Consider the following 12,677-nt stretch of genomic DNA (forward strand, 5'->3'; position numbering starts at 1 on the left):
ATCATGATCCTCATTGTGTAGAGGACATTGACGATGATGAGTATGAGGACGAGAACGAGGATGAGGACGAGGACGAGGACGATGATGAGCCTTATGATGTGAATAAGGAGGATGACTTGGGTCAGCCAGAGGATCAGGCTCAAGATGAGTTCGAGCGTAGGCTTGAAGAATTTGAAATTTCAGCTGAACGTGCACCGCCTATTAAAAATATAGCCGTGAGATTGTTGGTGAGAACCAGACTCCTGAAACTCATTGCCAAGGACAAGATCAAAACAACACAGGTGGTGGAGGGGGTGAAAAGGCACCGACTCAAAGAAAAAGAAGGGGTCCGACGAGAAGCTTTAAGAAACCGGACGGTCCCATGGTCTTAGAGTATGACAACAACGGCCAACCTGGGCCCAAATGGCGTCGACAATATGCTAATCAAGTTGGCATATGTGCGCGGAAAATCCCCATTACACTTGTAATGCGGCAAGTACCTCCGGGTTTAATTCAAACATTTTGGGATGATACAAGGGTAAGTGTGTTTTTGGCACATTTAGACAATTTAAGATACCTTAACCTTATGGTTGTTACTAAATAGAAACTAATAATCGGTTTTAATTTGTGCTTGCAGAGGCTGTTTTCTATTCCTAATGATCCCGAGAAGAGAAGGGTGTTTGAATCTTTATTAGCGGAAAGATTCAGAGGTTTTAAGACCAACTTGACTAATGGGTGGATCTACAAGAAGAAGAAGAAATCAAAGAAGAAGAAAGCTGATGAGGATGACCTTCTCCCGTGGCAAATATGGCCGACCGCGTCAAAAGATGATTGGGAAGAGTTCGTTAGAATGAAGACTCAAAAGAAAACCATTGTATGTTTGTGTAAATCTGATATCAATTGAATAATAGCTTGACTCTTTTTGTAGCAATGATACTAACATTTTTAGTTTTGTAGGAACTTCGAGGGCAAAATTAAAAGAATGCAGAAAATAAGGAATACGTCCATCGTATGGGTCCTAAGACTTTTGGTGAAAAGAGACCTGAGTGGGTCGATTCGGGTTTATACCCTAAATCGCTTCTAGTGGCATCAAAGGAACCCTCTAGTTCCACGATCACTACATTGGTGAGTCGTGCCGGTGATTTCTTTTATTCTCTCCATATGTTTGATAAGGAAACCAGAAAATGGGTCATCAAGGGTCCGGAAGCCAAAAAACTGGCAGATAAGCTTGTAAGTTACCTATGAATTGTTGAATTTAAGTCACTTTTGCATCTAAATCACAGTACAAACCATTAACTGTTTTACTGACCTCATTTTTCCTTATGCTATAGCTTGAGCACACTCAAGAGCTGGTGGAGGGCAAATTTGAACCAAGTGTGGAGAATGACCTTTTCACCATGGCTTTGAGAAGGCCATACCATCCAGGACGAGTAGTAGGTTCGGGAGGGTCATTGCTTGGATGGCAAAAGGTGATGGGTCTCGAATACACAATATCGGGTAGATCTCGAGCCAGTGTTAACTCACCGGGGGAGTTGGATGCCAAGGTGGCATCAATTAAGGAACAAGTACGCAACGAGTTAGTTGGTGAATTCAATGCTTGGGCGAAGCAGATGAACTTACCGACTTTGCCGTTCCTCACGAGTACCCCAGTCGACTCATGTTCTCAACCAAAAGGACAAGGAGAAGGTGATAGACATGGAGGAGATGAGATACGTGGTGAAGATGTGCCACCTGAGGTAAAATCAATTGGGTTATTAAAAGTTTTAAAATACTGAGTTAATTGAGATTTGAGGTGCAATGATTGATGTATTGTTGCAGGTTCCTACTCCTACACATGCGGACTCGAGTGAGCTTGAAAATCCAACACCGCATGAATTTCCAGAGTTACAGGTGATTTGTAACCCTCTAACTTAATGAATTTTGTTATATTATCTATGCTGTTGTAAAAGTCCTATTTAACTATCTTCTTTTTATATATATATATGTACGAAGACACCCGGTGTGCACTTCTAGCCCCGGGGCATGCAAATAGTACGGCGTTGAGTTAGGTGGCGTATGGTAGTGCCCAACCGACGACGGGTGCTACGACGAGGCCACATCATTACTCGGTTGGGATCGATTCAGTGGTTGCGGGGTTCGAAGACATCCCACTACCCATACCGATAGAGATGGTTTGAGATAACAAAGATTTGGCAGGCAATAGGTAGCTTCGTTGATTGGCCACGTGCATGGGTCAAGTTGATTAATAAGGAGGTAAATTATTTATTTCGCATGCCTATTTTCTTTAGTTCTGAACTTATAAACTCCTTGCATAACAAAGCATCTCATAATTACATATGTATAAGTGATTGTGACTTGAAATTGCATAAAACAAGCAAAGTTCTAAGTTTTTTGGCGCATTTCATCAAAATAAAGCCATTTTGAGCCGAAATGGCTACTCACTTGCCTATTTTCTTCATTTCTCAACTTATAAACTCCTTGCGTCTCAAAAAAACTCATAATCACATATTTATAAGTGGTTGTAAGTTGAAATTACATAAAAATCACTAAGTTATAAGGTTTTGGGTCCAATTCATCAAAATAAAGCCATTTTGAGCCGAAATGGCTTCTCACTTGCCTATTTTCTTCATTTCTCAACTTGCAAACTTATTCATTCACAAACCATATCATAATTACATATGTATAAGTAACTGTGAGTTGAAATTGCATAAAATAAGCAAAGTTCTAAGTTTTTTGGCGCATTTCATCAAAATAAAGCCATTTTGAGCTGAAATAGCTACTCACTTGCCTATTTTCTTCATTTGTCAACATATAAACTCCTTGAATCGCAAAACATCTCATAATCACATATTTATAAGTGGTTGTCAGTTGAAATTACATAAAAATCGCTAAGTTTTAAGGTTTTGGGTCCAATTCATCAAAATAAAGCCATTTTGAGCCGAAATGGCTTCTCACTTGCCTATTTTCTTCATTTCTCAACTTGCAAACTTATTAATTCTAAAACCATATCATAATTACAAATGTATAAGTGATTTTGAGTTGAAATTGCATAAAAGAAGCAAAGTTCTAATTTTTTTGGCGCATTTCATCAAAATAAAGCCATTTTGAGCTGAAATGGCTACTCACTTGCCTATTTTCTTCATTTGTCAACTTATAAACTCCTTGCATCTCAAAACATCTTATAATCACATATTTATAAGTGCTTGTCAGTTTAAATTACATAAAAATCGCTAAGTTCTAAGGTTTTGGGTCCAATTCATCAAAATAAAGCCATTTTGAGCCGAAATGGCTTCTCACTTGCCTATTTTCTTCATTTCTCAACTTGCAAACTTATTCATTCTCAAACCATATCATAATTACATATGTATAAGTGATTGTGAGTTGAAATTGCATAAAAGAAGCAAATTTCTAAGTTTTTTGGCGCATTTCATCAAAAATTAAGCTATTTTGAGCCGAAATGGCTACTCACTTGCCTATTTTCTTCATTTCTCAACGTATAAACTCCTTGAATCTCAAAACAACTCATAATAACATATTTATAAGTGGTTGTCAGTTGAAATTACATAAAAATCGCTAAGTTCGAAGGTTTTGGGTCCAATTCATCAAAATAAAGCCATTTTGAGCCGAAATGGCTTCTCACTTGCCTATTTTCTTCATTTCCCAACTTTCAAACTTATTCATTCTCAAAACATATCATAATTACATATGTATAAGTAATTGTGAGTTGAAATTGCATAAAAGAAGCAAAGTTCTAAGTTTTTTGGCGCATTTCAACAAAATAAAGCCATTTTGAGCTGAAATGGCTACTCACTTGCCTATTTTCTTCATTTTTCAACATATAAACTCCTTGCATCTCAAAAAAACTCATAATAACATATTTATAAGTGGTTGTCAGTTGAAATTACATAAAAATCGCTAAGTTCTAAGGTTTTGGGTCCAATTCATCAAAATAAAGCCATTTTGAGCCGAAATGGCTTCTCACTTGCCTATTTTCTTCATTTTTCAACTTGCAAACTTATTCATTCTCAAACCATATCATAATTAAATATGTATAAGTGATTATGAGTTGAAATTGCATAAAAGAAGCAAATTTCTAAGTTTTTTAGAGCATTTCATCAAAATAAAGCCATTTTGAGTCGAAATGGCTACTCACTTGCCTATTTTCTTCATTTCTCAACTTATAAACTCCTCGCATCTCAAAAAATCTCATACTCACATATTTATAAGTGGTTTTCAGTTGAAATTACATAAAAATCGCTAAGTTCTAAGGTTTTGGGTCCAATTCATCAAAATAAAGCCATTTTGAGCCGAAATGGCTCCTCACTTGCCTATTTTCTACATTTCTCAACTTGCAAACTTATTCATTCTCAAACCATATCATAATTACATATGTATAAGTGATTGTGAGTTGATATTGCATAAAAGAAGCAAAGTTCTAAGTTTTTTGGCACATTTCATCAAAATAAAGCCATTTTGAGCTGAAATGGCTACTCACTTGCCTATTTTCTTCATTTGTCAATTTATAAACTACTTGAATCTCAAAACATCTCATAATCACATATTTATAAGTGGTTTTCAGTTGAAATTACATAAAAATCGCTAAGTTTTAAGGTTTTGAGTCCAATTCATCATAATAAAGCCATTTTGAGCCGAAATGGCTTCTCACTTGCCTATTTTCTTCATTTCTCAACTTGCAAACTTATTCATTCTCAAACCATATCATAATTACATATGTATAAGTGATTGTTTGTTGAAATTGCTTAAAAGAAGCAAAGTTCTATGTTTTTTGGCGCATTTCATCAAAATTAAGCTATTTTGAGCCGAAATGGCTACTCACTTGCCTATTTTCTTCGGTTCTGAACGTATAAACTCCTTGAATCTCAAAAAAACTCATAATCACATATTTATAAGTGGTTGTCAGTTGAAATTACATAAAAATCGCTAAGTTCTAAGGTTGTGGGTCCAATTCATCAAAATAAAGCCATTTTGAGCCGAAATGGCTTCTCACTTGCCTATTTTCTTCATTTCTCAACTTTCAAAATTATTCATTCTTAAACCATATCATAATTACATATGTATAAGTAATTGTGAGTTGAAATTTCATAAAAGAAGCAAAGTTCTATGTTTTTTGGCGCATTTCATCAAAATAAAGCCATTTTGAGCTGAAATGGCTACTCACTTGCCTATTTTCTTCATTTGTCAATTTATAAACTCCTAGCATCTCAAAACATCTCATAATCACATATTTATAAGTGGTTGTCAGTTGAAATTACATAAAAATCGCTGAGTTCTAAGGTTTTGGGTCCAATTCATCAAAATAAAGCCATTTTGTGCCGAAATGGTTTCTCACTTGCCTATTTTCTTCATTTCTCAACTTGCAAACTTATTTATTCTCAAAACATATCATAATTACATATGTATAAGTAATTGTGAGTTGAAATTTAATAGAAGAAGCAAAGATCTAAGTTTTTTTGTGCATTTCATCAAAATAAAGCCATTTTGAGCTGAAATGGCTACTCACTTGCCTATTTTCTTCATTTGTCAACTTATAAACTCCATGAATATCAAAACATCTTATAATCACATATTTATAAGTGGTTTTCAGTTTAAATTACTTAAAAGTCGCTAATTTCTAAGGTTTTGGGTCCAATTCATCAAAATAAAGCCATTTGGAGCCAAAATAGCTTCTCACTTGCCTATTTTCTTCATTTATCAACTTGCAAACTTATTCATTCTCAAACCATATCATAATTACATATGTATAAGTTATTTTGAGTTAAAATTAGGTAAAAGAAGCAAAGTTGTAAGTTTTTTAGCGCATTTCATCAAAATAAAGCCATTTTGAGCTGAAATGGCTACTCACTTGCCTATTTTCTTCATTTGTCAACTTATAAACTCCTTGAATCTCAAAACATCTCATAATCACATATTTATATGTGGTTTTCAGTTGAAATTACATAAAAATCGCTAAGTTTAAGGTTTTAGGTCCAATTCATCAAAATAAAGCCATTTTGAGCCGAAATGGCTTCTCACTTGCCTATTTTCTTCATTTCTCAACTTTGAAACTTATTCATTCTCAAACCATATCATAATTACATATGTATAAGTAATTGTGAGTTTAAATTGCATAAAAGAAGCAAAGTTCTATGTTTTTTGGCGCATTTCATCAAAATAAAGCCATTTTGAGCTGAAATGGCTACTCACTTGCCTATTTTCTTCATTTGTCATCTTATAAACTCCTTGAATCTAAAAAAATCTCATAATAATATATTTATAAGTGCTTGTCAGTTGAAATTACATAAAAATCGCTAAGTTCTAATGTTTTGGGTCTAATTAATCAAAATAAAGCCATTTTGAGCCGATATGGCTTCTCACTTGCCTATTTTCTTCATTTCTCAACTTGAAAACTTATTCATTCTCAAAACATATCATAATTACATATTTATAAGTGTTTGTCAGTTAAAATTACATAAAAATCGCTAAGTTCTAAGGTTTTGGGTCCAATTCATCAAAATAAAGCCATTTTAAGCCGAAATGGCTTCTCACTTGCCTATTTTCTTCATTTCTCAACTTGCAAACTTATTCATTCTCAAACCATATCATAATTACATATGTATAAGTAATTGTGAGTTGAACTTGCATAAATAAAGCAAAGTTCTAAGTTTTTTGGCGCATTTCATCAAAATAAAGCCATTTTGAGCCGAAATGGCTACTCACTTGCCTATTTTCTTCATTTGTCAACTTATAAACTCCTTGCATCTCAAAACATCTCATAATCACATATTTATAAGTGGTTGTCAGTTGAAATTACGTAAAAATCGCTAAGTTCAAAGGTTTTGGGTGCAATTCATTAAAATAAAGCCATTTTGACACGAAATGGCTTCTCACTTGCCTATTTTCTTCATTTCTCAACTTGCAAACTTATTCATTCTCAAAACATATCATAAATACATACGTATAAGTGATTGTGAGTTGATATTGCATAAAAGAAGCAAAGTTCTAAGTTTTTTGGCGCATTTCATCAAAATAAAGCCATTTTGAGCCGAAATGGCTACTCACTTGCCTATTTTCTTCATTTCTAAACTTATAATCTCCTTGCATCTCAAAACAACTCATAATCACATATTTATAAGTGGTTTTCAGTTGATATTACATAAAAAACGCTAAGTTCTAAGGTTTTGGGTCCAATTCATCAAAATAAATCCATTCTGAGCCGAAATGGCTTCTCACTTGCCTATTTTCTTCATTTCTCAACTTGCAAACTTATTCATTCTCAAACCATATCATAATTACATACGTATAAGTGTTTGTGAGTTGAAATTGCATAAAAGAAGCAAAGTTCTATGTTTTTTGGCGCATTTCATCAAAATAAAGCCATTTTGAGCTGAAATGGCTACTCACTTGCCTATTTTCTTCATTTGTCAACTTACAAACTTCTTGCACCTTAAAACATCTCATAATCACATATTTTCAAGTATTTGTACGTTGAAATTACATAAAAATTGCTAAGTTCTAAGGTTTTGGATCCAATTCATCAAAATAAAGCCATTTTGAGCCGAAATGTCTTCTCACTTGCCTATTTTCTTCATTTCTCAACTTGCAAACTTATTCATTCTCAAACAATATCATAATTACATACGTATAAGTGATTGTGAGTTGATATTGCATAAAAGAAGCAAAGTTCTATGTTTTTTGCGCATTTCATCAAAATAAAGCCATTTTGAGCCGAAATGGCTACTCACTTGCCTATTTTCTTCATTTCTAAACTTATAATCTCCTTCCATATCAAAACAACTCATAATAACATATTTATAAGTGGTTGGAAGTTGATATTACATAAAAAACGCTAAGTTCTAAGGTTTTGGGTCCAATTCATCAAAATAAATCCATTCTGAGCCGAAATGGCTTCTCACTTGCCTATTTTCTTCATTTCTCAACTTGCAAACTTATTCATTCTCAAACCATATCATAATTACATATGTATAAGTGTTTGTGAGTTTAAATTGCATAAAAGAAGCAAAGTTCTAAGTTTTTTTGGCGCATTTCATCAAAATAAAGCCATTTTAAGCCGAAATGGCTACTCACTTGCCTATTTTCTTCATTTCTCAACTTATAAACTTCTTGCATCTGAAAACAACTCATAATCACATATTTGTAAGTGTTTGTCAGTTGAAATTACATAAAAATCGCTAAGTTCTAAGGTTTTGGGTCCAATTCATTAGAATAAAGCCATTTTGAGCAGAAATGGCTTCTCACTTGCCTATTTTCTTCATTTCTAAATTTGGAAACTTATTCATTCTCAAACCATATCATAATTACATATGTATAAGTAATTGTGAGTTGAAATTTCATAAAAGAAGAAAAGTTCTAAGTTTTTTGGCGCATTTCATCAAAATAAAGCCATTTTGAGCTGAAATGGCTACTCACTTGCCTATTTTCTTCATTTGTCAACTTATAAACTCCTTGCATCTCAAAACATCTTATAATCACATATTTATAAGTGGTTGTCAGTTGAAATTACATAAAAATTGCTAAGTTCAAAGGTTTTGGGTCTAATTCATCAAAATAAAGCCATTTTGAGCCGAAATGGCTTCTCACTTGCCTATTTTCTTCATTTCTCAACTTGCAAACTTATTCATTCTCAAACCATATCATAATTACATACGTATAAGTGATTGTGAGTTGATATTGCATAAAAGAAGCAAAGTTCTAAGTTTTTTGGCGCATTTCATCAAAATAAAGCCATTTTGAGCCGAAATGGCTACTCACTTGCCTATTTTCTTCATTTCTAAACTTATAATCTCCTTGCATCTAAAAACAACTCATAATCACATATTTATAAGTGGTTGTCAGTTGATATTACATAAAAAACACTAAGTTCTAAAGTTTTGGGTCCAATTCGTCAAAATAAATCCATTTTGAGCCGAAATGGCTTCTCACTTGCCTCTTTTCTTCATTTCTCAACTTGCAAACTTATTCATTCTCAAACCATATCATAATTACATATGTATAAGGGTTTGTGAGTTGAAATTGCATAAAAGAAGCTAAGTTCTATGTTTTTTTGGCGCATTTCATCAAAATAAAGCCATTTTGAGCTGAAATGGCTACTCACTTGCCTATTTTCTTCATTTATCAACTTACAAACTTCTTGCACCTCAAAACATCTCATAATCACATATTTATAAGTGTTTTCCAGTTGAAATTACATAAAAATTGCTAAGTTCTAAGGTTTTGGATCCAATTCATAAAAATAAAGCCATTTTGAGCCGAAATGTCTTCTCACTTGCCTATTTTCTTCATTTCCAACTTGCAAACTTATTCATTCTCAAACCATATCATATCTACATATGTATAAGTGATTGTGAGTTGATATTGCATAAAAGAAGCAAAGTTCTAAGTTTTTTGGCGCATTTCATCAAAATAAAGCCATTTTGAGCCGAAATGGCTACTCCCTTGCCTATTTTCTTCATTTCTAAACTTATAATCTCCTTGCATCTCAAAACAACTCATAATCACATATTTATAAGTGTTTTTCAGTTGATATTACATAAAAAACGCTAAGTTCTAAGGTTTTGGGTCCAATTCATCAAAATAAATCCATTCTGAGCCGAAATGGCTTCTCACTTGCCTATTTTCTTCATTTCTCAACTTGAAAACTTATTCATTCTCAAACCATATCATAATTACATATGTATAAGTGTTTGTGAGTTGAAATTGCATAAAAGAAGCAAAGTTCTAAGTTTTTTTGGCGCATTTCATCAAAATAAAGCCATTTTAAGCCGAAATGGCTACTCACTTGCCTATTTTCACCATTTCTCAACTTATAAACTCCTTGCATCTCAAAACAACTCATAATCACATATTTTTAAGTGTTTGTCAGTTGAAACTACATAAAAATCGCTAAGTTCTAAGGTTTTGGGTCCAATTCATTAGAATAATAAAGCCATTTTGAGTAGAAATGGCTTCTCACTTGCCTATTTTCTTCATTTCTCAATTTGGAAACTTATTCATTCTCAAACCATATCTTAATTACATATGTATAAGTAATTTTGAGTTGAAATTTCATAAAAGAAGCAAAGTTCTAAGTTTTTTGGCGCATTTCATCAAAATAAAACCATTTTGAGCTGAAATGGCTACTCACTTGCCTTTTTTCTTCATTTGTCAACTTATAAACTCCTTGCATCTCAAAACATCTCATAATCACATATTTATAAGTGGTTGTCAGTTGAAATTACATAAAAATTGCCAAGTTCAAAGGTTTTGGGTCCAATTCATCAAAATAAAGCCATTTTGAGCCGAAATGGCTTCTCACTTGCCTATTTTCTTCATTTCTCAACTTGCAAACTTATTCATTCTCAAACCATATCATAATTACATACGTATAAGTGATTGTGAGTTGATATGGCATAAAAGAAGCAAAGTTCTAGGTTTTTTGGCGCATTTCATCAAAATAAAGCAATTTTGAGCCGAAATGGCTACTCACTTGCCTATTTTCTTCATTTCTAAACTTATAATCTCCTTGCATCTCAAAACAACTCATAATAACATATTTATAAGTGGTTGTCAGTTGATATTACATAAAAAACGCTAAGTTCTAAGGTTTTGGGTCCAATTCATCAAAATAAATCCATTCTGAGCCGAATTGGCTTCTCACTTGCCTATTTTCTTCATTTCTCAACTTGCAAACTTATTCATTTTCAAACCATATCATAATTACATATGTATTAGTGTTTGTGAGTTGAAATTGCATAAAAGAAGCAAAGTTCTAAGTTTTTTGGCGCATTTCATCAAAATAAAGCCATTTTAAGCCGAAATGGCTACTCACTTGCCTATTTTCTTCATTTCTCAACTTATAAACTCCTTGCATCTCAAAACAACTCATAATCACATATTTTTAAGTGTTTGTCAGTTGAAATTACATAAAAATCTCTAAGTTCTAAGGTTTTGGGTCCAATTCATTAGAATAAAGCCATTTTAAGCAGAAATGGCTTCTCACTTGCCTATTTTCTTCATTTCTCAACTTGGAAACTTATTCATTCTCAAACCATATCATAATTACATATGTATAAGTGATTGTGAGTTGATATTGCATAAAAGAAGCAAAGTTCTAAGTTTTTTGGCGCATTTCATCAAAATAAAGCCATTTTGAGCCGAAATGGCTACTCACTTGCCTATTTTCTTCATTTCTAAACTTATAATCTCCTTGCATCTCAAAACAACTCATAATCACATATTTATAAGTGGTTGTCAGTTGATATTACATAAAAAACGCTAAGTTCTAAGGTTTTGGGTCCAATTCATCAAAATAAATCCATTCTGAGCCGAAATGGCTTCTCACTTGCCTATTTTCTTCATTTCTCAACTTGCAAACTTATTCATTTTCAAACCATATCATAATTACATATGTATTAGTGTTTGTGAGTTGAAATTGTATAAAAGAAGCAAAGTTCTAAGTTTTTTGGCGCATTTCATCAAAATAAAGCCATTTTAAGCCGAAATGGCTACTCACTTGCCTATTTTCTTCATTTCTCAACTTATAAACTCCTTGCATCTCAAAACAACTCATAATCACATATTTTTAAGTGTTTGTCAGTTGAAATTACATAAAAATCTCTAAGTTCTAAGGTTTTGGGTCCAATTCATTAGAATAAAGCCATTTTAAGCAGAAATGGCTTCTCACTTGCCTATTTTCTTCATTTCTCAATTTGGAAACTTATTCATTCTCAAACCATATCATAATTACATATGTATAAGTGATTGTGAGTTGATATTGCATAAAAGAAGCAAAGTTCTAAGTTTTTTGGCGCTTTTCATCAAAATAAAGCCATTTTGAGCCGAAATGGCTACTCACTTGCCTATTTTCTTCATTTCTAAACTTATAATCTCCTTGCATCTCAAAACAACTCATAATCACATATTTATAAGTGTTTGTCAGTTGATATTACATAAAAAACGCTAAGTTCTAAGGTTTTGGGTCCAATTCATCAAAATAAATCCATTCTGAGCCGAAATGGCTTCTCACTTGCCTCTTTTCTTCATTTCTCAACTTGCAAACTTATTCATTTTCAAACCATATCATAATTACATATGTATTAGTGTTTGTGAGTTGAAATTGTATAAAAGAAGCAAAGTTCTAAGTTTTTTGGCGCATTTCATCAAAATAAAGCCATTTTAAGCCGAAATGGCTACTCACTTGCCTATTTTCTTCATTTCTCAACTTATAAACTTCTTGCACCTCAAAACATCTCATAATCACATATTTATAAGTGCTTGTCAGTTGAAATTACATAAAAATCGCTAAGTTCTAAGGTTTTGGATCCAATTCATAAAAATAAAGCCATTTTGAGCCGAAATGTCTTCTCACTTGCCTATTTTCTTCATTTCTCAACTTGCAAACTTATTCATTCTCAAACCATATCATAATTACATATGTATAAGTGATTGTGAGTTGATATTGCATAAAAGAAGCAAAGTTCTAAGTTTTTTGACGCATTTCATCAAAATAAAGCCATTTTGAGCCGAAATGGCTACTCACTTGCCTATTTTCTTCATTTCTAAACTTATAATCTCCTTGCATCTCAAAACAACTCATAATCACATATTTATAAGTGGTTGTCAGTTGATATTACATAAAAAACGCTAAGTTCTAAGGTTTTGGGTCCAATTCATCAAAATAAATCCATTCTGAGCCGAAATGG

Source organism: Chenopodium album, chromosome 1 (assembly GCF_948465745.1).
Source record: "Chenopodium album chromosome 1, dcCheAlbu1.1, whole genome shotgun sequence".
NCBI lineage: Eukaryota > Viridiplantae > Streptophyta > Magnoliopsida > Caryophyllales > Amaranthaceae > Chenopodium > Chenopodium album.